The sequence below is a fragment of the Lates calcarifer genome, linkage group LG11 (assembly GCF_001640805.2).
Source record: "Lates calcarifer isolate ASB-BC8 linkage group LG11, TLL_Latcal_v3, whole genome shotgun sequence".
Lineage (NCBI taxonomy): Eukaryota > Metazoa > Chordata > Actinopteri > Centropomidae > Lates > Lates calcarifer.
In genome coordinates, this window is record NC_066843.1 from 4,770,198 (window position 1) to 4,797,852 (window position 27,655).

The 27,655-nt window shown below is 41.3% G+C and overlaps 1 protein-coding gene across 3 annotated transcripts in view; it reads right to left on the minus strand.

Annotated features, from left to right (window-relative positions):
* gjc1 (gap junction protein gamma 1) overlaps nt 1–27,655 on the minus strand; it is a 43,870-nt gene that overhangs the window by 11,021 nt on the left and 5,194 nt on the right. Inside the window, exon 1 of one of the 3 annotated variants that reach the window (XM_018660593.2) lies at nt 1,778–2,634. The exons of 1 other annotated variant lie outside the window; for it this stretch is intronic. The gene's annotated coding sequence lies outside the window, so the exon portion shown is untranslated. Of the gene's footprint in view, nt 1–1,102; nt 1,250–1,777; nt 2,635–27,655 lie in introns of those variants that run through there. One more of the 3 variants, XM_018660594.2, reaches the window with a different exon arrangement.

A 27,655-nucleotide genomic window follows, 5' to 3' on the forward strand; every position in this document is an offset into this window, starting at 1 on the left:
CGTGCCACAGTGTGTGTGTGGAGATTTAATTTTCTGGCTTTGAAAAGCTTAATCACTTAAAAAAGAAACACCTTCATTTCAAAAAATGGACAATGTAGTCAATAATTAATTGGGATGAGATGAAAAAATCAGACACAATGAGCCTATGAGATTCTTTTAAACTATTACTTAATACATTTTGATACTAGAGTAACCCCTATGCCAATGAGTAATACATGGGCCATTTTGCTGTCTATATTATTATTTCACTTAAGTTAATAATAGAGCCAGTCACCAGAAGCGCTAATGCTCTTTTTAAACAAAAAAAGCCACAATGAAAGCATCAGAGAGCTATGAGAGGAATGGCTGGAATCTGAACATGTTCTGTTAGCACCAATGTTCCTCTGACTGTCCTTGTTTGAGGGTCATTGCCGCAGTGAACCCTCCCTCTGTTCTGCCAGCGGCACCCTCAGGCTTCACCGATGCCCTTCTGAGCCTCCACCTTGTCCCACACAGCCTGCACAGATCAAACTAATCTGCTCACACAGTAGCTGGCCAGACATCTGTCCACGATAACACTCCCCCTCCCCTGCATCGTTATATGTGGGTTAAATCGTGGCTGTTTTTGACGCTGAGAGACCCCACGTAAAACTGGCAAATTTATGTCATAAAAAGGTCACAGCCCTCGCTTGTGAATCCACAATATGAGTAGAGATAACCGCTCTAACATCGCTGAGGAGGACCGACCGCTAGCAAATACTCGGCTTAAAAAGCACAGGGGGTTTCTTGTGCTGTGGTTCCCCTTCTCCTGCTCTGAAAGGCTCGATAAGCTCCTTTGTTAGGCACTCAGAGATATTCAAATCACCCCCAAAAATCCAACATAGCTAAAAATGGATTTCTTATCAACATTTTCTGCTTGTCTGGTTTTTTTTCCTGAACAGAAACTTTGCTAAAAAAAAGAGTCCCTGAAGTGATTAAAAACATGCAAGTCAAGAGTGAGTTCACCCACAGAAGGTTATCAGGACTTGTTAATTATATCCATTTCACAAACTAATCTCTGCCAGATTGTATGGTGTGTGTATTTAGACACAGACACACACACAACACACACATTAAAACTTACTTGCAGAGCGATCAATGCACGCGGCCACGAAACATAAACAAACTATAAATTCCAAACAGTTGAGTAGACAGTGTACCCAAGTTGGGCCTCTGGCTCATAGCAGAAAACATAAAGGAATTCAAATCAGAAGACCCTTCTCGTGAGGGATAAAAATAGCAACTCCTGAACATTTTGTTGTGTGGTCAAACATGAACCCCAGCCTGTGAGAGACTCTTGACATGAGGAAGTCTTTGGTGAGATGGACGAATGAGCTATTCTTCTTCATTTCGCAGGAAGGAGGCGACTTGTGAAGGAGCGCTTCTCCTTCTGTGTTCATGGGAAACTAAAAATTCCCTCATTAACAGTGTCCGAAGGGAAGAAACGTAACGGTAAACCGGTTCCATATGTCACAGGAAGAATCTCTGAGGCGTGGAGCAGCCTCTCTGTGTGTGCATCTGTGCCTTTTGTTCAGCTTCATGCGAGGAAAAATACATGTAAATGACTTCTCCTAAAGTCAAATTCAGGACCAGACCTGGTAAATATCTGTCCTTTGATAAAGAGGTCTGGGGTGTGGCTTCCTGATTTATCTGATCAGCAATGAAAGATTATTTCTTTTGTCATCATTTCAAATACAAGCATGAGCACATACAGACAACACACAAGCTACAAAGTAAAGTGATGAAGCAGCATACTCACTCTACTCCTTCTCTCCCAGATGCCAGGTACTGTGTCCTTTGTCTCTCAACCTGAGGCCCCTCATCTCTCTTTCTTCGTCTCACTTACCCTCCTTTACATACCCCTTAACCTCGGCTGACATCAAACAGCCCTGACCTAAAATCAACAGCGGCATCCCGACAACAACAACAAAAAAACCTGAACACAAAAACACACAGCTCCACGGCCGATCTCTCATGAAGAGCCTCAGTGTGTGTGCTTAACCAAGTGTGAGCTCTTCCTGAAAGGGAGAGGAATGAGGGAGGCAGAGCATCTTGCCTCTCTCCCTGTGGTACTCACAATGGTCCTCACTTACCCCCTCATCCCCTCCAAACTGGGTCACGGTTGGGGGTGGGGATGGGTGTGTGTTTGTACGTGTGGTGCTGATGAGGAGGACGGGGAGGAGGTGGTGGGGTTTTAATACCCCTTGGAGGGAGTTAAGGGAGGGGAAGTCTGGGATCGACAGACAGGGATATGATAGGAGGGGGAAGTGCATGGGTTTTGGAGGTAAATGATACTCGACCTGCGGTCTTTCTGAGACCTCAGGCCACCTGTGAGGAACAGGGCAGGATGGGGCTTTCAGGACAGGGTAAAGCTAACAATTAGAAATCTGGCCTGTTATGATTCTTTGGACTATTTTCTCAACCTAGTAAAAGGTTTCATGATTGCTTGGCAAAAAGGAAAAGGAAAAACAATGATGCACATTGAATTGAAGTTAGCAAACTTGGAAGGAGTTTGTACAATAGGCTTTCAATGGAAACTAATAAGAGACTTCCACTCTCCATAAAACAGTCAGAGCAAACAGAGGTAAAACTTTTATAACATGTTTATTCTTTCCAACAGGAAGCAACCATGAAGTTTACCTCACTGGTTTTTAGTAAGACATCTCAACTATTGGACAGACTGTCATTCAGTTTAGTAAAGATATTCAGATTCCTCTCAAGATAAACTGAAATAATGTTGGTGACTCTGTGACCTTTTATTTAATCCTAACATCTTTAATTATGACCAGAACAACACCTGCAAAACTGGCATCCTCAGCTGTATTGTAATTTATAATTATATTTTGGATCAGAGTTCTTTAATGAATTATTGATTACTTCACAGGATCATTATCAGGATCAGGATAACTTGTGTTTATGTGAAAAAAAAAAACTAAAATTGGCAGATGTGTTGATATTGAGTTTGCATCAAAAACCCAGTATTAGTTGTGATTTATTTACAGCATCATTTGGACGGCTGGCAGTGAGTTTCATACTAAGTCCAAAGTGTCAAAGTTTAACAAATAATTGATGGCCCACATGCTGCCTGTTATGGATGCCAGTGGATTTGGGGCCCAATGAGCTGCCAGCTATGAAAAAAATAGTAACACTAGTTGAGCAGGAAGTTGTTAGAAAAGTCAGGAGAGGACACAGTGAACTCTGAAGTCAGGAAACATCCAAATAATCAGCTGGCCATTCTACTACTAAATGTTTTATGTCAAGCATAGTCTCTGCTTGCAGAAATATGGAGACTTGGCCTTTATCCTCTCCATCACTTTCAGCCTCTGTATGCCCTCCATCACTCTGCTGCCTCCCTCATGCCCTCTCACGGAGTCATAATCATGCAACACTATGAACAATAAAAGATGTTCATTTGATATTGTCCAAATCCACTCACCAGTGGTGGTTGCTCAAATTAGGACTGCACGCTATCTCAGCCTCTTTTCTTATCTCGCTCCTCTGAGCAGACCAATCGCTATCGCCAAATTTCACAGATCACGCTCTGAGAAAATCACGTAGTTTAAATCCTCTTTAAATTCATATCATGTCTCTCAAACTCTGCAGTTTCTGTCAAATGTTTTTCTTTAATGTACAATTTTGCTCTCTTTTCATAAATATGAAGATGATAAGCAGTGAAATGTGTTTTTTGGACATGTCGTCTTGGTGATAACCTTGAATAATTTGACATTTCCCTTTGATATGAGTAGTTATATGACGGACTGATTTTCTTCAGCCACTCTAGATGTGAAGATGGTGTTGATTCTGAGGTTGACGATGATGATGATGATTATTTAAAACCATCACAGAGAAAGAATCATCAACTGGTGAAAAAGCCGAAATGTGCTGGCTATGATAAGCATGGGGCCATGAGTATTTGACAGCAGATTAAAAAGTCCCCACTTATGTTTTAAGACTCTCACTTGTGATAAATTCAAAAGTCACTTTTTTGTATCTGTACTTGTGTTTGTTTATGCCATAGTCAAGGCCATCTTTGCCGACTCAGCCAGCACAGAAGTTGAGATGATTTATTACTTTTATTTTCCGCTGACATAAAGCCGAACCACTCGCTGTTACTGTCACTACCTGTTACAGACACGAGGGGCTATAGCTCAGTGGTAGAGCACTTGGCTGCAGATTGAAAGTTCCTCAGTTAAAATTCAGGTGCCCCCTTTAGAAAAGTACTTCAAGTGAAAAATGTTGCCGTTGTTACAGTATATTGTGCATTAGAATCCACACTTTCTGGCCACTCAGTAAAAATTCATGCAGAGTTTCTCCTCAGCCAAACCAGACATTATGCATCCTACATGGACACTATTCTCCCACAATGCAATGTACAAATGAAACCAAGAAGCTGTAGACTTTCTCTATTTCTATATTTAATCTTAATGAAGACATTCCAGCTTTTTGTTGCACTTCCTATTAGCATAAAGCAGCAAGGATGCTAACTTCTTCAGACATTAATTGCTAAAACAGTATACCATGACTATTATTATATAGTATATACTGTATGTATCAGTATGTAGTTAGGATTTCTGCACAGGTACTGAATATTGAGGTAAATAAAGTTACCATCATATTTTTGGAACCATCTTGATCTATTGATGTTCTGAACGGCCACACTGGGCATGGGCCCAAAGGGTGATGGAGGGACCGTGGGCAGGGGCCTCTGAATGAGTATGAGGTGACATTTAATATTTCTTGTTGGAGAATCAGTCAACTGACCACAAAAAACAAAAAGCCTGCAGAATGACTAGAAAAGCTGTTTTCAGCCTGGGTGTCTTTCTTCTATGTAGCAGGGGGTGGGGGCCATTACATGTCTGTGCCCAGGGGCCCATTGTCACACAATCCATCCATGCATACTATATAGCATAAACCTGAAGTGTTTCACTGCTTTAATTTATGATTAGCTGTTAAGACAACTACTTTATATAACCAGTATCGCTGCAGCTCCTCCTGCCGTCATTATAGTCTCAGCTAACTCTTAAGAGACACTTCAGCTTATAAATTATGATCCTTTTGTCTTCAGTCCAGCATTAGAGACATCGTTCACATTAGCTGTCTGTGAGCTGTGGTTGGTGTACACACGGGATGATCTGCTGGCATCTGTACAGACGCGACAGGCTTGACAGAGACCAGAGTTAATAATGTAGTACCAGTTGGTTGACTCTGACTGGCACTGCAATATAAACTCTATATCTTTCATCAAGCACAGTTAAGGCTGATTGGATCTCACTCAGATAGTCATTACCAGAGGAAATGACAAAGTATGAAAGACAAACTGTAGCTTGGTGGCCATTGAAAGGTTCTTATATATTCATTTGGATACAGTCCGAGTGCTGTATCATGTGATTTTGGCACATAACTAACTGTGGGCTATTATCCTCCCCAGGGACAACGTCCCATGAACAAAACACTTTCTCTGGGTACAACTTTCTCAGCCTTTACTGCATAAATCTGGGCTTCAGTCCATGCTGCACATCATCATGTACACTAGGACTGTATAAAGATGTGTGTCATTAGATAGATTACATACAGCATGCATCACATGTCATGAATCAGACTGGTCATAGATGGACTGAGGAGATTTTGGGTTGCTTAACTCCCATAATCCTCCAGCCTGTCTGCATAAGCCAAACTAATTTGGCTCATTTGACAGTGCATCATCCATGTAAACATCAAAGCACTTTAAGAGGAGGCCCTGAGTGACAGATTTGTCAGCTTGTATTCTTGTCACTTTTTTTTCCCTACAATATGGTTCCACTCAGGCCATTGCAGAAGTCTCTCTATTTCAGAGCTGTAGACTGACGAGTGGCTATTGATGTGCATTAAGCCTGAGACAGCAGCGTCATCATGAAACTGGGACTTAAAGCATAACGTCCTGGGAAGATGACAACATGGTGTATTTGGGCGGTCAGCTTGTGAAGTCTGGAAACTTCCAAGTTTACAACCAGATAGTTTGAATTCAAGTGGCAACTTCCAATTAAATACAACCACATTTTTATAAACTCAGACAGTGAACAGTGTTATGTCCCTCCTCAGCATCCTGTGTCAACATCGTGAGAGTAAAAACACCATTTACCAGTAACTGAACCTCCTGACTCCGTCTGCATATTTTATACACAGAGTCACATACAAGAGGAGCAGTTGTTACTGTAAACTGTGTGTGTGGTATAAATATTAAAGTGACAGCCAACATAAAATTGCAATGTTAACACTGTCAACAAGCAGGGTGGCAAATATGATCTCTGTACTAAAATATGTAGTGGGAGTTTAGGTTTTCAGAGGCAGGTCAGGGTAAAGATATGATGTTTGTGTTGTTTATGAAGACTGAGGGGCTCCAGCAAGGACAGCAAAAAACTCTTCTCAGTGTCCTCCTTTGGAATATATGGGCCAAAATGTTTGAATGCTACTTAGCCTAATTACATCCATTGGTATAACTCACTGAACATTTGACAGCAGGTCAAAAAGTTCCCTCTCCAACTCTGGCTGCCTTCACTGTCTCCCATGTTCACACAGTGATAGTATAAATTCTTTTGTTTGCAGCGTGTGTGAAGAGACAGCAGACTCAGTGAAAGAGAAATTCACTGATAAACACATTACAAATTGTCTTTGTACAAAGTGATTGTAACGTTCCACATTAGTTTGTGCTCAGTAGGAGAATTTGTGTGAGCATGTCACAGTTGGCTGGTTGATTTGTTCATTAGTGTGCATTGTTTATGATATGCTTTCTTTAACCCCTATATATATCTGTCTCACTCTATACCTTGGGCGAAGATCTATGCATGCATGTGTAGATCTTTGCACTCTGGAAGTGGTGGTGTAAAGGCGGTATACTGGCAGAAGATTTGACTGCAGATCAATAGGGTGCCCCCTGTGAACACATAGACTTGTGCTTCTTGTCAAAATGGTTGTGCAAAGTGCAAGAAGAGATATGATAATGGCCTATTTTCATTAAGGTATTTCTACACAGAGTGAGAGTAAGTGCATAAACACAAGAAAAAAATGCCTATACTGCACCATTAGCCACTCATCTTCTTCTTCTGTTTAATTGCAAAATCTATTGCCTCAGTGCTAAACCACTTCAGGCAATCAATAATGTGCTAACTGCAGGTTAAACAGCACGTTCTGGTCATTTTATCTAGTGCTCATGTAAATGTTTTTATTGCAAACATTTATGGGAATTGATCCGTGTAACTGCAGCCGCTGATTAACTCTTCAGCCAGAGAGCAGCAATTTATTAGGACGATTAGCTGCAGTGTAGCGTGTTGGTGTCTGGCTGGAACGGAAACCTGTGGACTCTCAGAACTAGTTCACAGTTTGACACCTGTGGCTGCGCTGTTACATAATGTTCTGTGTTGCATGCCAAAGGTTCTCAGTCTCAGTGTCAGGACTCAGATTCCTGAGAGTTTCACTTGAGCCTTTTCGGCCTCTATGGGGCGGAGGCAACAGAAAATCATAATCAGAGCTTTAAGGCTGAAATAAACAACACAAAGTTTTCACAGGGGGCACCCATATTTGAACTGGGGACCCCTTGATCTGCAGTCAAATGCTCTACACCTGAGCTCTACCCCCACTACCTTTGTCCTCTGTGGAGATCACTTTGTCCTGTTTTGTTCGTGCAATGACCCTTAAACTTAAACTGCTCTGTATACAAATAGACATACGGTGCATACGTAGATCTTGGTTTAAGATATAAGGAGATGGGTGAATAGATAGGTGGATAATGGGGCCATAGATAGCATATCATAAACAATATTTACTATAAATAGTGTTGCATACTGAAGAACAAATGAACCAACATCCATCTCATGCAGTTTGTCCTGCTGAGAATCTATTAATGCACATCAGAGGAAAACAACAAACAATTTTGTCTTATCTGTTTACTCTTTTATGCCTTAGGTTCATGATATTTTGATCAAGATCGCATTTATAATATTCATTATTCAACCTTTATATCAACTCTGAGAGACACTAAGGTAGAGACCTCATTTACAATATAGCCGAGTAATGAACAAAAGATCCCAGGTACTAAGAAACAGAATCAGAAATAAGTAACTTTTGTAAAAATAGCAACAAAAAGTAAAGGTAATAAAAAGCCAAATTATTAAAGTAATAAAGCTATTTTTACTTCTTTTGTTCTTGTACTCCCTTTCTTGACAAATATTAGATTTGGTTGATTAAAAAATAGCAAGAGCATTTTTTAAAAGAATACAGGTTTTAAAGGTGGAGATTCATTTATCTCCATTTCATGTGTGGCTGTGCTTCAACACTTAATTTTACCCAAAATAAGCCCGGAGCTTATTAAACTCTTGTTGGTTTTGCAAATTAATTAACACAGGGTGAATGGAGGCTCTACAAGGTTCATTATCATACACAAACATGACTGAGAAGACATTCACTGAGAAAGTAAATGTCTCCTTGAACAATGTCTGTTTTTATTGTGGTGCTGAGCTGAGGCCCTGTAGGTGTGTGTCAGCATGAAACAGAACTAATATGATAGATGGATGTTCCAGTGTACAGTATATGAGGGGGTGTAGGTTAGTGGTGGAGCATTCGTCTGCACATCAGCAGGTCCCTCTTTCAACTCTGTGTGCCCTCTGTGTTTATGACAAGCATAAACAGTGCATGTGTGACCTGAGCATGTTAAACCCAACATAGCAGCAAACAACAGGAGGCTTACAGCTCTGTGGGGGAGGTTTCAGAGGGTACAGGCGCAGAATATTAAAACCCATAAGATCTAATCTATAGAGCCTGATCTTGTTGTTGCAGGTTTCATTTGATCTCAGCAACACTTCATCTTTATATAACTATGTCTTTTAGGTTTAGTTTGCTGCCCTCAGACTGTAAAATAAGATTATAAGAGCCCTGTATCCCACCATTTTACTGTAATCTTAAAGCAACTGTCAGTGATTATAGCTCAGAGGTTCAACACTTGGCTGCAGGTAAAGTAGTTTTTTTTTAACCTCTCGATGCCCCCTCTGTTGTTAATACACATTATCTGTGAATCCATGTGGAATGCTATGTACGTTAGTATCTATTTATTCAAAAACATAGATATTACATGTGATATACTTTAATCTGGAGTTGGGGGTTGTTAATATTTTTCAGGGATTTACAGGTGTACACAGACTCGCGGTGAATCAGACAAATATGAGATGGGATAAAATTACTTTATGTATTATAGTATTATTTTTTATATCTGTGTGCATAAATAGCGAAACAGAACTGTTCTACAATAATATTCTGAGTGATTTGGACATTTTTATCGGCCCTTACAGCTGAGTTGGTGCTGAATAAAAGGGACAGTGTGCATGTATGGTAAGTACAGTTTAAAAGGTGCAAGACAAAGACAAATATAAATGCATATAAGGTCATTAAATGAACCAAAATGAACCTAGACTTCCTTGGGCTAAAACTAGCTACTGATAAAAACCCCTTTGAACTTCCATTGCACAGTGCAATGGCTCAGTGATCAGAAGCTGCACTGAAGACAATCTTGCAAACCAGTGACAGTATTTTCCCAACAGTGACAATCAGAGGTGTGTAGATCAGTTGCACAGTATTTGGCTGCAGATCAGAAAGTCTCCAATTCAGCTCTGGATGCCACCATAATGTCTTCCTTTTTCTTTTGTACAAACACATCAGATTGTACATTTAATTTATATGACTAAGTTTTTCCTCTGAACCCCTCTGCAGACGAAAACAGCAGACTACACGTGCTGTTTGAGTTGGTAAAGCTCTGGACTCACGCAATTGAGAGATTCATGCATCTCCATCACATGTACTTCAGCAAGACTGAGCCACACTTCGTCTCATGCTCGTGCCATAAAAAACTCTTAAACTCATCGGCCTTAAGATTCTCATCTCTAATTAGCACTGAAGAGACGAGTTAACCTGAGGTAAACGGCTACTTGGGCATCTCTGTGAGCATGTGTACGTTATCATACATAATCACACATGCCAAGACAGCGTACAGCTATCACCTCCTCAGGCTGCAGCTCACCTGCAAACTCCGACTCATTAGAGAAGGATGGATGAAGAGGAAGATGAGGGAGGAAGGAGCTGAAGGGGGGAAAGAGGAGGAGTCTGAGGGTCTGGGTATGAATGAAGGAGCGCACGTGTGTGTGTGTGTGTAATGTATTGTGTGGGCAATGAATATATGATGAATTGGAGGTAAAAATCTGTCCCAGTAACCAAGTTAAAGGGCATTGGTAAAGCCAAGCGCTGGGGGAAAAAGCTGCTGTATGGTTGTGTCTGTGTATGTATGTGTGTGTTTAAGTGTGTGCATGTTTGTGCCTGTGTGTGAGTCAGACTGAGAGTGACTCAGAATTAGATGTTTCTTGTTGTGTCTTCAGGCGTGGATGGAGCATATTCGACGTGTGGATGGGATGTGTGTGTGTGTGTGTGTGTGATTGTGTGTGCATGTGTGTTGAGCACCTTTGCCTTTGGTGACAGGTTTGGAGGGCAGAGGAAATGTGTGCGTGTGTTTATGTTTGTGTAAACCACTGACTGCATATGTGTGTGTGTGTGTGTGTGTGTGTGTGCGTGTGCTTACAAACTACTGTACATGTGTGTTCTTATTCATATTATTCACATTCTCCAGGGAAGTGGCCAGTCTTTCATTACAGTGTGTGTTCACTCGTCTGACAGATCTGCTCCTGAGGCAACTGCTGCTGCTAAATATCACACACCTGGATGCACAGCGTGTGCCGCTCCCTCTCATTCCATGTCTTCTAAGACCCTATTACCATGCTAATAATATCCAACAAATCATACAGCACTTTCACCTTGATGAGTCTTCATCAGAGAGGGGCCGTACAGCACATACGGGATTAGTGGATGACTTCATTTACGGCCGCATATCTTAAATACCACAGGAGCTGAAAAGCCGGGCAGAGGAAAGACGGATGAAGGAGAGCAAGGTTTCTTTAAATAACATCCCAAATATATATAAATACAGCAGCTGGTTCCAAAATTATCTGTTTATGCTGTGACATGGGGAGCAGGAAATTGAAGGTGGATTTTGCCTGTGTGGCTGCACATTAGTGCATTTTTATGGCTTCGTATGGCATGAAACCTGCTCATGAATAACCATTGTGTAGTGGTCTTACAATTTTAAGTTACAGTTCAGAGATGTTGCCAGAGAAATATTATATTTACATAGATTATATTATATTGTTGGATCATTTAAGAAGCATTTAAATGTTGTAGCTGGTCCAAGGCTTAACGTCAGAGTCATATATAGTAATTTGGTCTGGATTTCTAACTATGAAATTTCATCATACAGAAATTACATATTTAGATTTAAGCTGTAATTAATACTCCAGTAATAGTTATAAAATCATGCATTAGTACATACATTATTGCTGTCTAAAAAGAGCCACTTTTTGTATTACTATGCTGTGAAAAATACAAATGCTATGTGTTCTAAGTCCACTACTGTGTATAAATTGTAAGCAGGTTTTTACCACTGTCTTTTTCTAATCTTTACCTTTCTTTATTTCACAGTGACTCCAGTGAGGAAAAAAGGAAACAGACTAAATGAGTCGTGACTCTTTTTGCTTGATAACTGAAATCAAACTCTTTGAGGATGGCATCATTTTTTAAATTCAACTGTACTTGGATTATTTCAGACCCATCTGAGTCTGTCATCGTCAAAGTTAGTTCAAACTAACATAAATTAAACTCATCACCTTGATTCCCTGTCCAACATAAAGTACACGGTCTTAGATATCAAATAAAAATGGTGGAGGAAGAAGTCAAATATTTCCCTCTGAAATTCTGAGCAGTCAAAGAATAAAAAGGAAACCATGTCAATTGGATTTGAGTAAAGTATTTAGTTACTTATTAAAATGCACCCATGAAACCATGGGGAAAAAACTGACCTGATAACAATCACTGTCATTAGTTACACTCAACCCCATCTATGCTCTTTCATGATATGATATGAAACGTTCCAAAGAATCTGAATTGAAATTCTGGACACAAACATGTACACATTCAGAGTTTAAGTCATTTTATCGGCATGAAAAAAAAAAGCTAATCACAACAATCTGTAAACAGCCACTGACATTAAGCTAAAAGAGGTTGAGCTGGCTCTATAGGCCTGCTGCATTCACTGTCCACGTCTATGTGTCAGTAAAGGACTTTGGTAACCCACTTATGCAGCTGGATTTGCATTGAGTGAATTGAAGCGAAAGATTTAAATGGCATTGGTCTTGCTATTAAAGCAAAGCAAAACATCAGACAAACAGGGAGGAGCAGCTCTCTCCATCCCTCTCTCCCTGTATGTATGTGTATGTGTGTGTGTGTGTGTGTGTGTGTGTGTGTGTAGAGGAGCAGAGGGAGTGCTGTCCCTTGCCTCTGCTCAGTGTGTGCAGCAGCTGCAGCTTTCAGCCTCAGTCTACACTGTAGGGGCCATTCTGCTGTCTGAAAGACTGATAGATACAAAGAGCAGAATGGTGATGAGAGGTGACTCAGAGGATAGCGCTGATGGTGCGTTTCAAACACGCTCATCCCCCCTGTGCATGCTGCAATTCAACATTTGTATAAAGTGAAAACAAAACAAACAAAAAAAAAAAACCCCAAAAACAAACAAACAAACAAAAAAAAAAACGTTTCTGGGTCAGGGATTTGAAGCGGTGGTCTAAAATAAGGGTCGCACCGTTAGGAGCTGTTTTTGGGACGAGGCGATCATGAGGGTAACGCAGTCATCAAAGCGTGTGTCGATTTCACAACTGGCCCGAGGGCGGGAATATCTTGACTGAATTTGGAGAGAGTGGTCCACCCCCTCTCCCTCCTTCCCTGATGTGAAGTCTTATACTTTGTCATCCTCTGTCTGCCACACACAGAGGGAGGGAAAAAAAAGAAAAAACACCATGGATACAGATGCTGACCTACGCCTGATGCACACATATGTTACAGAGGAAAACCCTGCAAGCGAAGCAATCAATTCTCACACTCTATAGGAACTTACACGTATGCATGTACATATAAACACACATAGGAAGCTAAACATGCGTGGCGCCCACTGTTTAATGAGACAAAATTGGAGGGAGTGCATGAATGGAGTGCCCTGATTCAGCCCATGGCACCGAGCTGCGAGCAGAGACAAAGCTCTCATGCAACATCCCCATTCATAGTCTGGCACTGAGGGCAGAAAATGGAGTTGCTCACAAGCCAGCTCACAGTATAGAGGTATTATAATATCTGAAAGAGCTGGCGGGGTTGGAGAGAGGGCGGGACTCGGCTCACTAGTATCCCCCTGGTTCCTCACCATCCCCCACCTTCTTCCCTGTGGGCCCTCGCTTCACCCGCCCCCCACAAATCCCGGCACACACCCTCACCCTTCCACTAACCTCTCTGCTTCTGCTCTCACTGCAGCTCTCTCCATCCCCCCTCTCCAAAACCTCCACTTCCTCCTCGTCATCATCATCCATCAAGGACCGTGAGGACAGACACTCGCTCTTTACACATCGCGTACACCGCATGCCACTGATTGTGAATAATGGTTCATTCCATACAGAGCTGCAGGTCATGTGTATGTAGTATGACGCCTGTGGGCCGCTAACCTCCTATACTGTACAACCCAAACATACCTCCTGCTGTTTTTTAAGATACTGGGGCTCAGATTCAACCCTGATTACTACATATACTATATGGCTACAACTACTGATTATTTTCATTACGGTTTAATCTGTCAGTAATTTTCTTTGATTAATTGGTGTTGTAAAAATAAAATGTCAAATGTCTTTGACACGTTTGTTTCGTCTGAAAGAGTTAAATCTCAAATATCTTCAGTGCATGATGACATAAGACAAAGAAAATCAGCAAATCTTTACAACTTAGAAGCTGGAAACTATCAATGTTTGGCATTTTTGCTTTAAACCTGAACAATTAAGTGATTATCAAAATAGTTGCGAGGTAATTTTCTGTCGATCGACTTAACCTCCAAATATATATACAGTAGATATAAGGAAGCAGTCAACAGTTGTACATCTTGTTGCAGATGTAAAGCGTTAACAAAATCATTTACTAAGCCATTAAATAATTACTTATTTAGTTGCTATCAGCTTAAACCCTATCAGAGACATGTTTTCTTAATGAGTAAAACGACCACTTTCCACTCATAACCTGAGATATTTTGAATCTGATGCGGCTGTATCAATGCAGGGGTGGGGTGGGGTGGGGTGGGGGAGGGTAGGTCAGTTGTCTGCAGCTCAAGATGCTCACAGTTAGACTCTGGATTCCCCTTCCTCCATTGTTTCTTTCGTTCTGATGCTGAAGCTACATTTCAAACATTCATTTAACAGCAGCTCAAGAGCCTCCTAGTTCAACTCCAGATGCCCCCTGAAACTGTATAAACATAAGTCAAGTACCACTTTTTACCTTGTTCTGCATCACAGGCAGGAGTGCAGAGCTCTGCACTGGGAACAGTGTTTATGTGCATAGCTCTGTTTTGAGTGTCCATGGCAGCCAGTGAGAGGTAAACAGAGACAAGATAATCGCTGCCAAACAAAGACGCCAGTATCACATACAACTCAGACTGCAACTAACTATACTTTAAAACCACTGAGAAAGTAGTTTGTATAGATATTTTTCCTATGTCACCCTCAACTCTTTCCCTTCTGGCTGCACATTTATGGGAAATGTAGTGGCATCCCAAATTCAAGCCATCTCCTGAAGTGATAGTTTATCCCTTCCTCTCTGCCTCCAACCCTACATTTTTCAGCATCGAGGTCTATCCATAATGTTTGACTAAAAACACAGGAGAGAGGACGAACAGCAAGGGGCAGTAAACAACTCACTACTTATATCATCTATTAAATAACACAATAATAACATGTCCCTGTAAGAGCTTTCCATTCTTACATTTGCTTCAAATGATGGTAATCTTATTTTTATTACTCTTATTTTGGAGGGCCACTTTAAACTGAAGGAAAGGATTCACAAAGCCTTTAGCTCCGCACAAAAAATAAGTAGCAATTACATCTCTTTGGTGTTTTTGCTACAGACAATCTGGCTTTAGGGTTTTTGGAGCAAACCAGGGTTTTCTAATCTGGGTTAAATGATGCTGTTTAATTTTAGCTATGACAAGAAAATAAATGTGCTGAGTTAAAAAAAAAAAAAAAAAAAAAAAAAAAAAAAAAAAAATCACATCTTTTGTGATTGTGTAGATGCAGCTGGTGCACACATACTGTATCATCTTGCTCTTATCCAGATGGGATTTCATGTGCTTTCGGTGAAACGCAGCACTGATGTGAAACAAGCTGCTAACAAGCAGTGAAGGGCAGGAATAACCCCCTCACGGAGCACAGAGATTTACGGACTTCAGCACAAGGGCCAATTACCACACAAGCTCACACAAAACTGCACAAGTTCCCTCACTTATTGATGAGACTGATTTCTTCAGGGGTACTTCTCTGCCTGGCTGATGTGTACAGGAGCTGATTAGGGGGGAGATTTACGAGCGACCGTGAATAATGGCTCTCTGAGCTCAGCTAGATTGACCTGAGAGGACAGGCGCTGGGGATGCGTGGTGAAAAGACAAATGGGTTAAGTGAGGTAAAGCGGGACAGAGGGAACGAGATGAAGGGGGACATAAGAGCATTAGGCTGCTCCGGTGCAGAAGCCCGGCTTCACTGTGAAGCTCATTGTCTCGGGCCAGAGCAGACCTGAGACCTGCCAACTTGCGCTCATCCCCTTCTGCTTGGTCAGGGCTGACTCTGTCAACGCTCACCGTACAGATGACAGGCAGACTTTAAAGCAAGGTATTAATAGAAGGTAAATCACAAACAGGCCCCTGAGGATGTAATACAATGCAACAACACTAATGAGTGACTGATTAACAGCTGTCCCATTAAAGCTGTCTCCTTTCTTAACACCTGACATTTCACTTTAAACAAGTTAATAGCTTAACTTCCACCCCTGTAGCTAGCGTGAAATTGGCACTTAGAGCACCATGAGTCGTGGACATCTATTCAGGGTGTGACAATGAGTCAATCAGTTAGCAACACGCACGACTTCCCGCAGAAATTAATTAGCATTGTGTAATGAAATGTGGCTTTGCCCTGCAGCAGCGGGCTGTTTAAATCTTAGAGGAACAACTGTTAACTTCAAGATCCGAGCTCCGTGTTGCTGCAACTGCTGCTGCTGCTGTGTCCGATGGCAGCAGCTCCACGCACGCACACACACACACACACACTGCCAGGAAGGAGAGCGCACACAGAGGCCAAATGCCACTGCCAGCCGCAGTTGAATTTGTTTACTCCAGATAAGTAGAGACATCTTTGCCATCACAGTGACTGAACGCTGAGAAGATGATTTTGGCTGAGCTCTTGTGCGGAGGAAGGAGGAGGGATGTCTGCGTGCTCAGGGCTCATGTTGGCATGAGCATCGCACGCACACACATGCACCTTTGCAATGCACAGAGCAACTCCCTATTCGAATTAAGATTTTATTTGGGTTAAGCTGAAGACATGAACCTTTGATAATCTGCAACTGAGTCTCCCTGTTGACATGAATAATTCAATTAACACCAATATTCTTGTCCACCTGTGGTGTCTGGTCTACAGATTGAGTCGTCTGCTGCCAGCAGCTTGACTCCCTCCCTCTTTGATATAGACTATGATTTTTGGACTATGATCATTTATTCCTCATGAGTTAATTTTTAATTATTAATACACAAGAAAGGAATTATTCCTGTCCAAAAATTGCGATCTCTCAAAAGACTCACGACTCTGTGAAATTCTCTCATTATTATTCTTTCTTTATGTTCATTTTTTGAAAATTGGACAACATTTTAAGACTCCATCTATGGTACATTCAGGCAACAAAGAAGACAGCAGAATTTAGAGAAGTGAAAGAAGCAAAATGTTTTCTTGTATAAGGAGGAGGTTTCTCAGTATCAGAGTATAAATCAGGTTAATGAAGTCAAATCTGGGAAGAATTTACTTCTGAGACATTTGACTTCTAATCTTCCTGTTTCACTGGAGAACACAATGATCTCTGCGCAACCTTTTCTCTTTTTAAGAGCAATCTGTTTTCTTTGCCTTGAGGAGATAACTCCCCCTCTGCTGGGAGCTGGTTGGAGTTAAGCATCTTGCTCAAGGGTACTTCAGTGAATCCTTCCGCTTGTGGGACAGCCAACCACAAAGACATACAAATGTGTTGGCAGACACCGACCCTGACCCTGTTTCTTCTGACAAAGCCATGGGACATCATTCATATTTATAACTGGCCGTGGCTGTGCCATGAATGACGGGGGGACAAGGATCTCCCAATAATAAGCCAGAGTCAGTGAAAACCATTCATCAGCCATCATCCACTTTCATCTTCATCACTTTCATGGACACTATCACTCTGCTGTCACTGTGCCTGCCTTAAGGAGCAAAGCAGGCGGAGTGAGGATCCCAGCTGCAGGAAGAGGCCAAGGTTTATCAGACGACAATACTCGGAGACAGAGTTCAGCCTGAATTCAATTAAGTGCTTCACAGAGAGCCTCCATGTTTAGACACGCATGTCGCTATAAAAGACAGATTAATGGGTGAGAGTGAAGAGGTAAAGTGATAACAGTGGGTGACTGTAGCTCTAATTTTATACCTCCTTATCTTCCATTTATAATAATAGAACTCTGACTTGTAGCAAGCAGCTCACTTCCTCCTCAAACTTTGACGCTGGAGACCAAGGTTTGCATCCTGAGTTTAGGATGTGGTTAAGTTTAGGCCCAGTTCAGACGACATGAATCCAGCCAGACGGGGACACAATGTTGTCGTGACCACAAATTCAGGCTCGGGAATGATGAACAGGCCTTTCAGTGTGACGTAACAGCAATGTGGCGTCTGGGGCGACCCACGATCCCGACGAAAAGTCTAGTGTGTCAGAATTTTTTGTACTTTCCTGCCTGATGTGCCATCTGCTATGATGTGGCATAAACATGGCGTTAGGGTCTGTTGGCTTGGCATGCTCTTGACAGTGCATTAACAATGTCTTGACCCTCCTTGATGGCGCCTTGCAAGGACAATGATTGGTCGGGGTGAAACTTGTAGCCCTGCCTGTCTCCTGACCGAAGAAGTGGAACGGAAATTGCATCAGGCTCCTTTGCACTGTGGTGTACTGTACATTAAAAAAAAGAAAAAAAAGATGGCTGATTTCTGTTTGGATCATAGTATTGTACGCACAGGCTCATTGTCACACTGTCATGGCTTACAGGGGACGCCTAAAGAGAACAGAGCCATAGTTAATGTCATTGGTAACAGCCATGCTTTTCCTATTCTGACATGCCTGCTGTATTTGTTCTCCGTTTTTGTTGCTCCGAGTCCATGAAAGAGGCCCAGGCCTGCTCTTTTATGTCAGTGTCATCTCTGTGAGCTATGGATTGGACTGCTGTTTTGTTGAGTGTTTATAGATCAAAATATGCCAGAGACCAGGAGAAGATGAAATGGAGACACAAAGAAACAGAGAAGGCAAGTCAATACGAAAGCTACCAACATTAAGAATTGATTCACAGTTGCAGCCAAATTCAGCAGATGGTGAGTGAATGTAGACGGAACTAAGCAATCAAATTTCCTACAAAACACTTAAAGGGTGCAGAAAAGGGGAGGAAAGAAAAGACTGAAAAGGCATAAGAGGGCTGGAGGAGCTGAGAAGGAAACATACTGAATGACTGGAGAACAAAAAGACCCCCCCTTTGCAGCAATATGCTCTCGCCTACGGTTACACTTGTTCCAATGCAACTTTAATCATCCAATTATGCTTGCCATGTCAACTGACAGGTCTGCTTGTGCAAAAATTGGATTTTGCTCGCACTGATATTGGATCTAAAACCCAGAAATGAAAGAAGCGAGGCTCAAATTGTCATCAATACAGGCCAGCAGCGAGCGAACAAGAAAAGAAAAAGGAGAGAAAATAATAAACTGTAAGAAGACATTTAAATAACCACTAGGACTGCGCTAGAGCTATTTTGAGGCCAAGCGTGGACATATAGTAATGTAATGTTTACAAAATCAGATTTTTATGATCAGTTTATAAAAAATGTATTTAAATCTTGTCACATACTGAAAGAAATGCTAGAAAAAGACATGTCTGATTAAGGATTGCCCAAAGATATAAACCACACGCTCTCCGAGCTTAGAGTATGGACTCTATAAATCCATTGTTGCCCAAGGCAAATCCCTTAGGCTGCCTCACAGCCGAGGAAGCACAGTGTATACAACAGCTTAATGAAGTCTCCTACATCACATTAAAGACCACACACTGTGATGCTTACATTTGCGCACATCAAGATACAGAGTAAAGGCTCTTTTTGTTTAGGGCTATGTATGGCTTCTGTTAGAATAAGAGATAAAGTGAACACCAGAGCATAATGAAAGACAGAAAACTCAGCTCTAAGTTATAGCTTCCATTTCATGCATGCACATAGCCCATAACAGTTTTTATCTCACTGATAGCCTCACTGTTGTCTTCACTTTGTGTCAGACCTGTATTAAATTACTGCAGATGCTAATGCAAACAGCACATCCTGCTTGGTTTCACTGTAAAGTAGCCATTAGAAATGCAGTGTACATGTCACAGTTGTTAGTGACTATCAGTCATTCGCAGCAACAGATCATTTTTACTTTCTGCAATTTCACAGTCAGGAGCTGTGGGATAAAGAGATGAAAGAGACAGGCTGCACATCTACAACCCAACTTTACTTTACTGCGTCCTGTTATTATAGGAACACCTGCAGCCTGTTCACCAGATTCTTTCAATCAGATCGACCAGATTGCAGTTGTATTTTTGATTGACTTCTTTGTTAAAACTACAGAAGTGTGTTTGGCTGCACTGTAAACAGATACACCAGCTTCTCCTTTGTGTTTATGAAAAAGTAGCTGCTCAAAGAGTGTTTCCTATAATACCAAGCCACAGACTGTCAACATGATAACCATCGGTGTTGCCAAATCAACCAGGACTGAAATCTTTAGGGTTTCAACTTAGTGACAAAATGAACAGGACTAAATCATCAGGTGAGTCAGGTTTGCTGCCCACAGGAGGAGGTGTGTGGCTGAAGCTGAGGGGGTTGTTACCTCCCCTGTGCTCCCAAACCAAGACAGGAGCGCTGATGAGATCCAGAGACCATCGCACTGTGCCAGAGGAGGAAGTTGTTGCCGCTGCTGCTCTCCCCTACGGCCTGCGCATACGATCACTAAGTCATTATCATTCTCTGAACAAACACGTTCCTCATCAGAGTTAATCTTTATGTAAACGGACTGTCTTAAGGCTTGTTTAGCAAAGAGGCTCCCTCGACTCCTAACTGCATTCAAGACGGTCCCGTGCAGCACAGGCCCGAACCAATAATAAACAGAGAAGAAGAAAAAACAGAAACAGCACAGAGCTATTTAAAGTTAGGCCTTAAGCACTTCTGTCAAGTGAATCTTTTTTTTCCCCTCGTTTTTTTTGTTTTAGATGTAGAGTCTCAAAGTGTTAGCCTGTAAGGCTATCAGCAAGGCTACACTAGTAGCACGAGAGCATCTGTGCGCGCCTTTGGGCTTTTTCCTACCCATCACACCATGGTGGGCTCTGGCTCAGATGATCCTGAGGCCTTGTGGCCATGGAAACCCACTCATGTATGAATGTTACTTTGTTTAAACATGACTCCAGGAGAAGAGACAGAGAGGAAAGGACAGGACAGGACTGTCCTGGGAGACACATCACGTGTTGGTGATGTAACAGGAAAGAAAAAAGTGAGAGGAGATGCTGCTTTGGTGCCCAAAAAAAACATGGAGGCAAGAGGAAGCTGACAGGTTGTATGAACGGGACATTCCTCAGTCTGTCCATAAGAAAAATCTAATTGTGTCAGAACTGGTGTTCAATATCTCAATATTTATGAAGAATCTAATCAGCAAAAAGAATATCTGAAAATAAAGCTGAAACTAACAAGAATTTTCATAATGAATGAACACATTTCCTCTATTCATCGATTTCACCCACACTCAGCTGCTTTTCTCTGTCTGTCTCTATCGTTTTCTTTTACCAAAGCTTACAACTTCACCTTTCTGTTTTACTATATTGTAAATCATGTATACAAAAACAAAACTGAAAACTGAAGGACACTACAGATCACTTTGAATGACTATTCAGAGCCCTACTGTGATTATTTTACATGACATAGAAAAGCAGAGAGAAAAGTAAGAAATAGATGCTGATAAACTTATTTCATTAATGAATTAGCATTGATTGTTTTCTTTATCAATTAATCTGTCATTCTTTTGTATCAGTATTTTACTCATTTTGTCTTTAAAAAAAACAAAAAAGAGAAAATTATATAACTTCCCAGAAATCAAGGTGACATCTTCAAATTGCTTCAAATACTGAATTCACTGTCACATATGGCAAGAAAAAGCATCACATCCTGACATTTGTGAAGCTGGAATGAGCAAACATTTCATACGGCTGCAGATTAATTTTCCTTTGACTGTTTCATCTCTAAAATACATTTACAACATCCTTTAAAAAGTTCCAGTTTGTCTGAAATAAAACTTTCTTCAAGCTAAAATAATTGAGTATTCAAGGACAGACAGACCCTCTGTTATTACTGAGCCATCTGGTAAAGCACTAATAGACCTGTAAGCCACATCTTATTGGAGAGATAACACCTGCTGTGGTGATCATTAGGTAAAATATGAGCTCATGAATATATTCATGGATATTTATGGATTTAGATTTAACCTTAATCCAGACTCACAGACATATCCTCAAAAACTACTGTAGTTATTTCGAAGGCTCCAATAAAGCTCCAGTGAAACGCAGGGTTTCCATAAGAGACTGTATAAACAGTGACAATGACCCCGGAGCATCTTAGTGTCTGGAGGAACATGTTGTATATGGAACAGTGGCTAAAAATAACCCTGTCCTAGCTTGTCTCTTTCTAGCTTTTTATAAGTCTAACCTCTTGTAAATGCTCAATTGAGCAAATTTATTTCTGTGGGATGTTTAGGGAGCCACCACTCTGCTGGTTCACGTGAGAATAAGCAGGAAGTTTCAAAACAGAGTGCATCCAAGAAAGAGACCGAGCTGCTCAGAGGAGAATGTTTTCACAGATACAAAGAACTGTGCAACTTGCTCCATCACAAATGTCATGGTAGTAGTAATGGAGGTCGTGACCTTATCGAGTATGGCAAACAGAGGGAGGGGGGGGAGGGGAGGGTAGAGGTCTGCAGGAGCTGACACAGCACTGATGAAATGGGAGTAATATGTGCATTTGGTTATTGTAATGATGAATCATTACTACATGGGCAGCAAAAATGTCTCCTTTCCAGAATTACATTTCAGACTTCATGCGACCCCCCCCCCCCAATGTGTCCCCTCAGCTACTTTGGGTTTTCTCTGCTCTGTGGTCCAGCGCTCCTCACATTTCTGCATGATTTTGTGCATCACAGCGTGTGTGTATGGTCAGTGTGTGTTTCTGCCTCAGTGTGTGGCGGAGAGTGCCAGGCGAGGCAGTGACAGGGTGTCGGCCAGGGTCTGTGAACCTGGCTGCTCTGCTTAGCTACGCCAGTGACAGAGAGCGAGGGGGACGTCGCCCGGTCGTGGCCGCCCCAGCTGGGCCAATCAGGCGTGAGCGCTCGTGGACGGATCAGTGTGTGCCTTCCGCCGTGTGCAGCGCTGTGGCACAGATCCCCTTATGGATTGTGATATGTTCTCCACAGCGGCGCTCTGCTGATCACTTGTGTGTGTGCTTGCTCAGATAATGAAGGTGACTGTGTGTGTTTAATGAAATCTCTGCAGCCTCCTCCACTGCACCTATACTGATATCATTTCAGAGGATTACACAGAGTCACGTGGCTGAACTCTGTGGGTTTATGAAAACTTTAAACACTTTAAACTTGGACTGTTGTGGTTCTCTAAAAGCTGATACCAGTGACTGTATTCTGGGCCTGAAGCTGATTTTTATTGTGTCACCTTTAAAGTGAAAAAAAGATCCAAAATAACACACACAGTAAGTGCCTCCCCCAGGATGTTTTTCTTAGCAGGCTGGAAATGTCTGTGAAACCCTGTTTAAACCTTTATAACATTAAAACTCTCCCATGAAACCCTGACTAATAAAGTTTTGATAGGGTTAGCAGCTCTGGCAAACTGACCTACTACAGCTATTAAACCTCTGTGGTATAATCAAAGGTTGTAAACTATTATTGACACAATAAAAGGAAATAACATGTTACTCTAACATTTTACAGATTGGTGTTCAGCATTGGTTTTCAGCCTCCAACTCTACAGAGATTAAAGTTCTATGATCAGAAATTACGTTTATAGACTACTAATTTGTTTTCCCAATTACTTTTTGTACTGAAACATCACTGCTGCATGGATTATGGTACCTAGCAACACTGTGTGTTAGAATCAAAGAACACATAAGTGGCACATAAATGTATGGTACATTAATGCAGGGGCTTAGTGTGGGTGGATGGTGGGCATCCAAAGGAAAAGGACTGTGACACCACACAGGCAGGTTTTGCATGTGGCTAGGTTTAAGCAAAAATTTACCTGAACATAAACCATAAAAAAGTTGAATCATGCTGAAGTTGCTGATATTGTACTGCAAAGTTAATACTGTACGGAAAACAGTGATATGATTTAGCAAAAATACTGATTAATTCTCCTCATTATGTTAACAGAAAACATAATCTGGACGTCATTAAAATGTATTTTCCGTTGCAGATTAGTGGTATATACTATAAACATAATGAGTAAGGGACAGGGTTGCTCCAATAGGATGTAATGAAGTGCTTAGTTTAACCCCTCAACAGACTCAGCCTCCATTTCTGTGCACAAGCCTGAAAATACTGTTCCAAGAGTAAAAGGGTTGCTGTTCTTCAAGCCTTTTGATTACAGCCATAACCCTGGTCTCCCTTTCAAAGGTGAGTCTTCAAATTTTACAACCAGCAAGTCAGAATGAGTAAAAGAGATAAAGAACCTAAGTTACAGAGGCACAGAAAAAAGGGGATATAAAAGCCTGTAGTAGTGCATTTTGGAGCCATAGCCACAAATCTTAACCAATTCTGTGTCAACAGCTGCTGCACTGATATGAAAATCCTAAAATGCTTTGCACAGATAAGAATCAGGAGACTTTCTAACAATGTATAATTTGTCAAGGTTGTATGTAGACTGAGTCTGGTACAAAACACAACCTAAAACAGTGCTGGTGACATTGTGTATTTTAAAAGGTTAAACCACTTGAGAATGACTTATTCTGATGTGTAGTGCTCATACTGGAGTGACATTTTAGCTCTGCACATGAAGTGTTTTTTGTTTACAATGAACAGAAATGATGAATATGTGTTTCTTGATCCTGAAGGGTGTTATAAAGGTATCACACTGCAGCTTTTGAGACACAATCCATAATCTATATCTAAACTAAAGGGAGGTCCTTTTCAAATTCAACTCAGTTATAAGATAAAATATGACTCCCAAGAAGATCTAAGATATTCATGAGATCTAAAACTGTTGAAAGTTTGTTGACACTGGTAATGTTTGATGAATGATTAGCTGAGAAACATGTTTATGTGAATATGTAATTCATAAACTCTAAATAGGTCCTGTAAGAATTTAAAACACGACTGGTCGATGTCCAATAACAAAAGAGCAATACAGCCTAACTGATCATCTAATCTAATCCTAGTAAGGAAAACACTTAACCTACTCTAACAGCACGAGATGCAGCTGAGCGGCCGCAGATAAAAGCCAACAGGTATGAGTCACATGGGCACAGTCAGCCCAAATATTACCTCATCCCTGCTGAACACAAGAATGTGACTAAAACAGAGCGAGAGGAGGAAAGGTTGTGTCATTGGAGAGTGACAGTGAATGAAATGCATCTCTCTGCCTGTCACGTTGTGGCTCCGCCCCCCCCCCCTCCGGTGACCCGAGGGGAAGTGGCATAAGACCTGTCACCCCGCATCACAGCCCGGGTCACGACAGCCCAGCTCATATGTAAATGTGTCAGCGTGCACAGATTCACGAGTCTGACATATCAGTCTGAATATGCATGTTCATCACTGACTGGAGCGTAAACATCCCTGTACATGCAGAGCTCAGTACATCTGTGTGTGTGTGTGTGTGTTTCCAGGCGCACAGTATGTATGTCTGAGCCGATCCCGGTATGTTATAGTGACATTCCCGGTGGGAAGGAGCCTCATGACTGTTTCCATTTGCCAGACTGTCCATATCTCTTCATGAGTACAGGCTAGGTGAAAGTGACATCTGATTTCATCCACACTCACTGGGGTTCTCTCTGTTTCTCTTATTTCACATCTCCCTGCTGCTTACACTCTCCAGATGAGGATTTACTGCTTTTCTCTGTTTCATGTCATCAGAAATTATTTATACTGTTTTTAGCTGTTGGTCAGATAAAGTAGGACATTTTCAGACATCCCTTGCAGGCTTTGGGAACTCATGATTAAAAATTGTCATTTATTTTGGTTAATGCAAAGACATTATCACCGTGTAATGAAAATAATCATTAGCTTTAGCCCTAATGTGATAATTTCCTGTGATATTTGGCAGAAAGGTTTCATTTCAAGGTAAACTTGATTCAATGGTAAATGCAATCAGAGTGAACCCTTACTGAGATACAAGCTTACATGTGTGCATATACAGCATTATAAAACTGAAGTATGCAGTACTGCTGCATTGTAGTTCTTAAGCACTGTGAATAGATGTGTTGCACAACTATCACATGCTGCAGCATTGCTGCATGGATAACATGAATCCCCCCTTTGTCAGACAAAATCTGACTTTTTTTCTTTTTCTTTACAATTAAAGACTCTGATTTGCTGTGGCGTCACGGCGACACGTGCACCAACACAGCTGGAAACATGTTGCCTGTTTTGCGAAGGGTCAGGGCCGACTGCTGGGGCTCGTTTTCCTGAGGAGTCATCCTGAGTCACAGGGAGCTCGACGCAGCCCTCCCACCCCCTCCTCCCCCACTCGTCGTTGCCTAATGTTTGGAGTCTCCCCTAAAACATCAGGCATTGTAGATGCAAAACAGGATGAAGGTCAGTAATCTTTCAGCTCACACCGTGAAGTTAATAATTGCTAAATTTAATGAGAGTTTAATTACAATTCAGCTTTAATTTTAACAATTATTTAAGACACACGGGCACATCTCAGTAGCCTCACCAATTATTTTCATACCAATGTTACGGAACAAATTTCACTATATTCATTCGATCTTCTAGATGAAACTATTCTCCCAGAAAATTACCCATTGCTCATTCCAGAAATAGTTCCACCACATCATCCAAGTCCATAAATCACATCCACACTGTACTTTCAAACGGCCTCCCCATCAGTGCAGCCCAAAGTTCTCCCTTCACATAAGGAGCAGACGTGAACGGATAATGACAAAACACACACTCTGCTGTGGCTGCCATTTACACTAGATGACCGCTAACAATTCTAATGGCTCAGTAATCACAAAGAGCGAAGCACCTTCCCCACGCTCTCGCTTTAATGTCATTTACAGGAACTGGCAACGGGAAAAACGCAGAGCAGAGTACACAGTGTCAAGCAGAGGGAATCCAGACTAGTTGGCAGGCATAAAGACACAGTTTTCCCTGAGTGTGCTGCACTCTGAGGATTAAGGCTGGCAGTGTGCTCACGTCTGCTAAACAAGATATAGAAATAATACCTTGATATTTCATGTTGCACAAAGCCAGTTAGGGAAAAGGGCTGCAGTGGCAAACTATCTCCCATCATCCACACATATTCCACCAATCACTCATGTATTTCTTAAGATGCCAAAGTCATAACATGTCGACTGTTTATGCTGCAAAAAACACCTGCTCCTCACACACAAGTGGCTGTGACTTTTTGATGTAGTGGCTAAAAGCATAAAATTTTACCTCTTACTGTACTGGCTCCTCATCACACTATTCTGAAGGGAAGAATTGGGAAAAAACAGGAAGTGAATTACTCCAATTATTCAAAATAGCTGCCTATAAAGCATGTAATTGACTTAAACACATCCCGCAGACATTTCACTTTACAATTATGATAATTGTGAATGCCTGATTTAATTGCAAGTGATTAACATGAAACACATTTGAATAACAGCATAAAGGTGGAGGATTTAATATACGTAATATTCAAGTGATGTTTGGAGATTAAAGGAGTTTTTAATGGTGGAAATGAGGCAATTTAGGGATTCAAAACTACCATCTATGACTGATGCATTTACTTTCATTATGTACAGTACATCTGGATGAGAAATGGTGATGCTCTCATGTTGATGTTATCTTGCCTGGTTTAGGAACAAACATTGCCGCTTAAACATAACATTAAATAGGAAATCATTTGCGCAGTTTTGTGTCAGTGTGCAGATAAAAATCACTGGCATTTTTATTTCCTGTTCCATGTGGTTAAATGTGAGGTTAAATCGTGCTCATGCTCTTTAAAAGTCACTGAAAGGCTGCAAGAAAATCTACATTTTGATATGCTGTCATTGATTACTACCTCCCATGAGTATTATTCCAGCTTTTAACTGTAAATTGAAAGAGAAACAGAATAATAAATTCTACAATATATGGCAATATTGATTTTCCATGCATCACAAGTCATT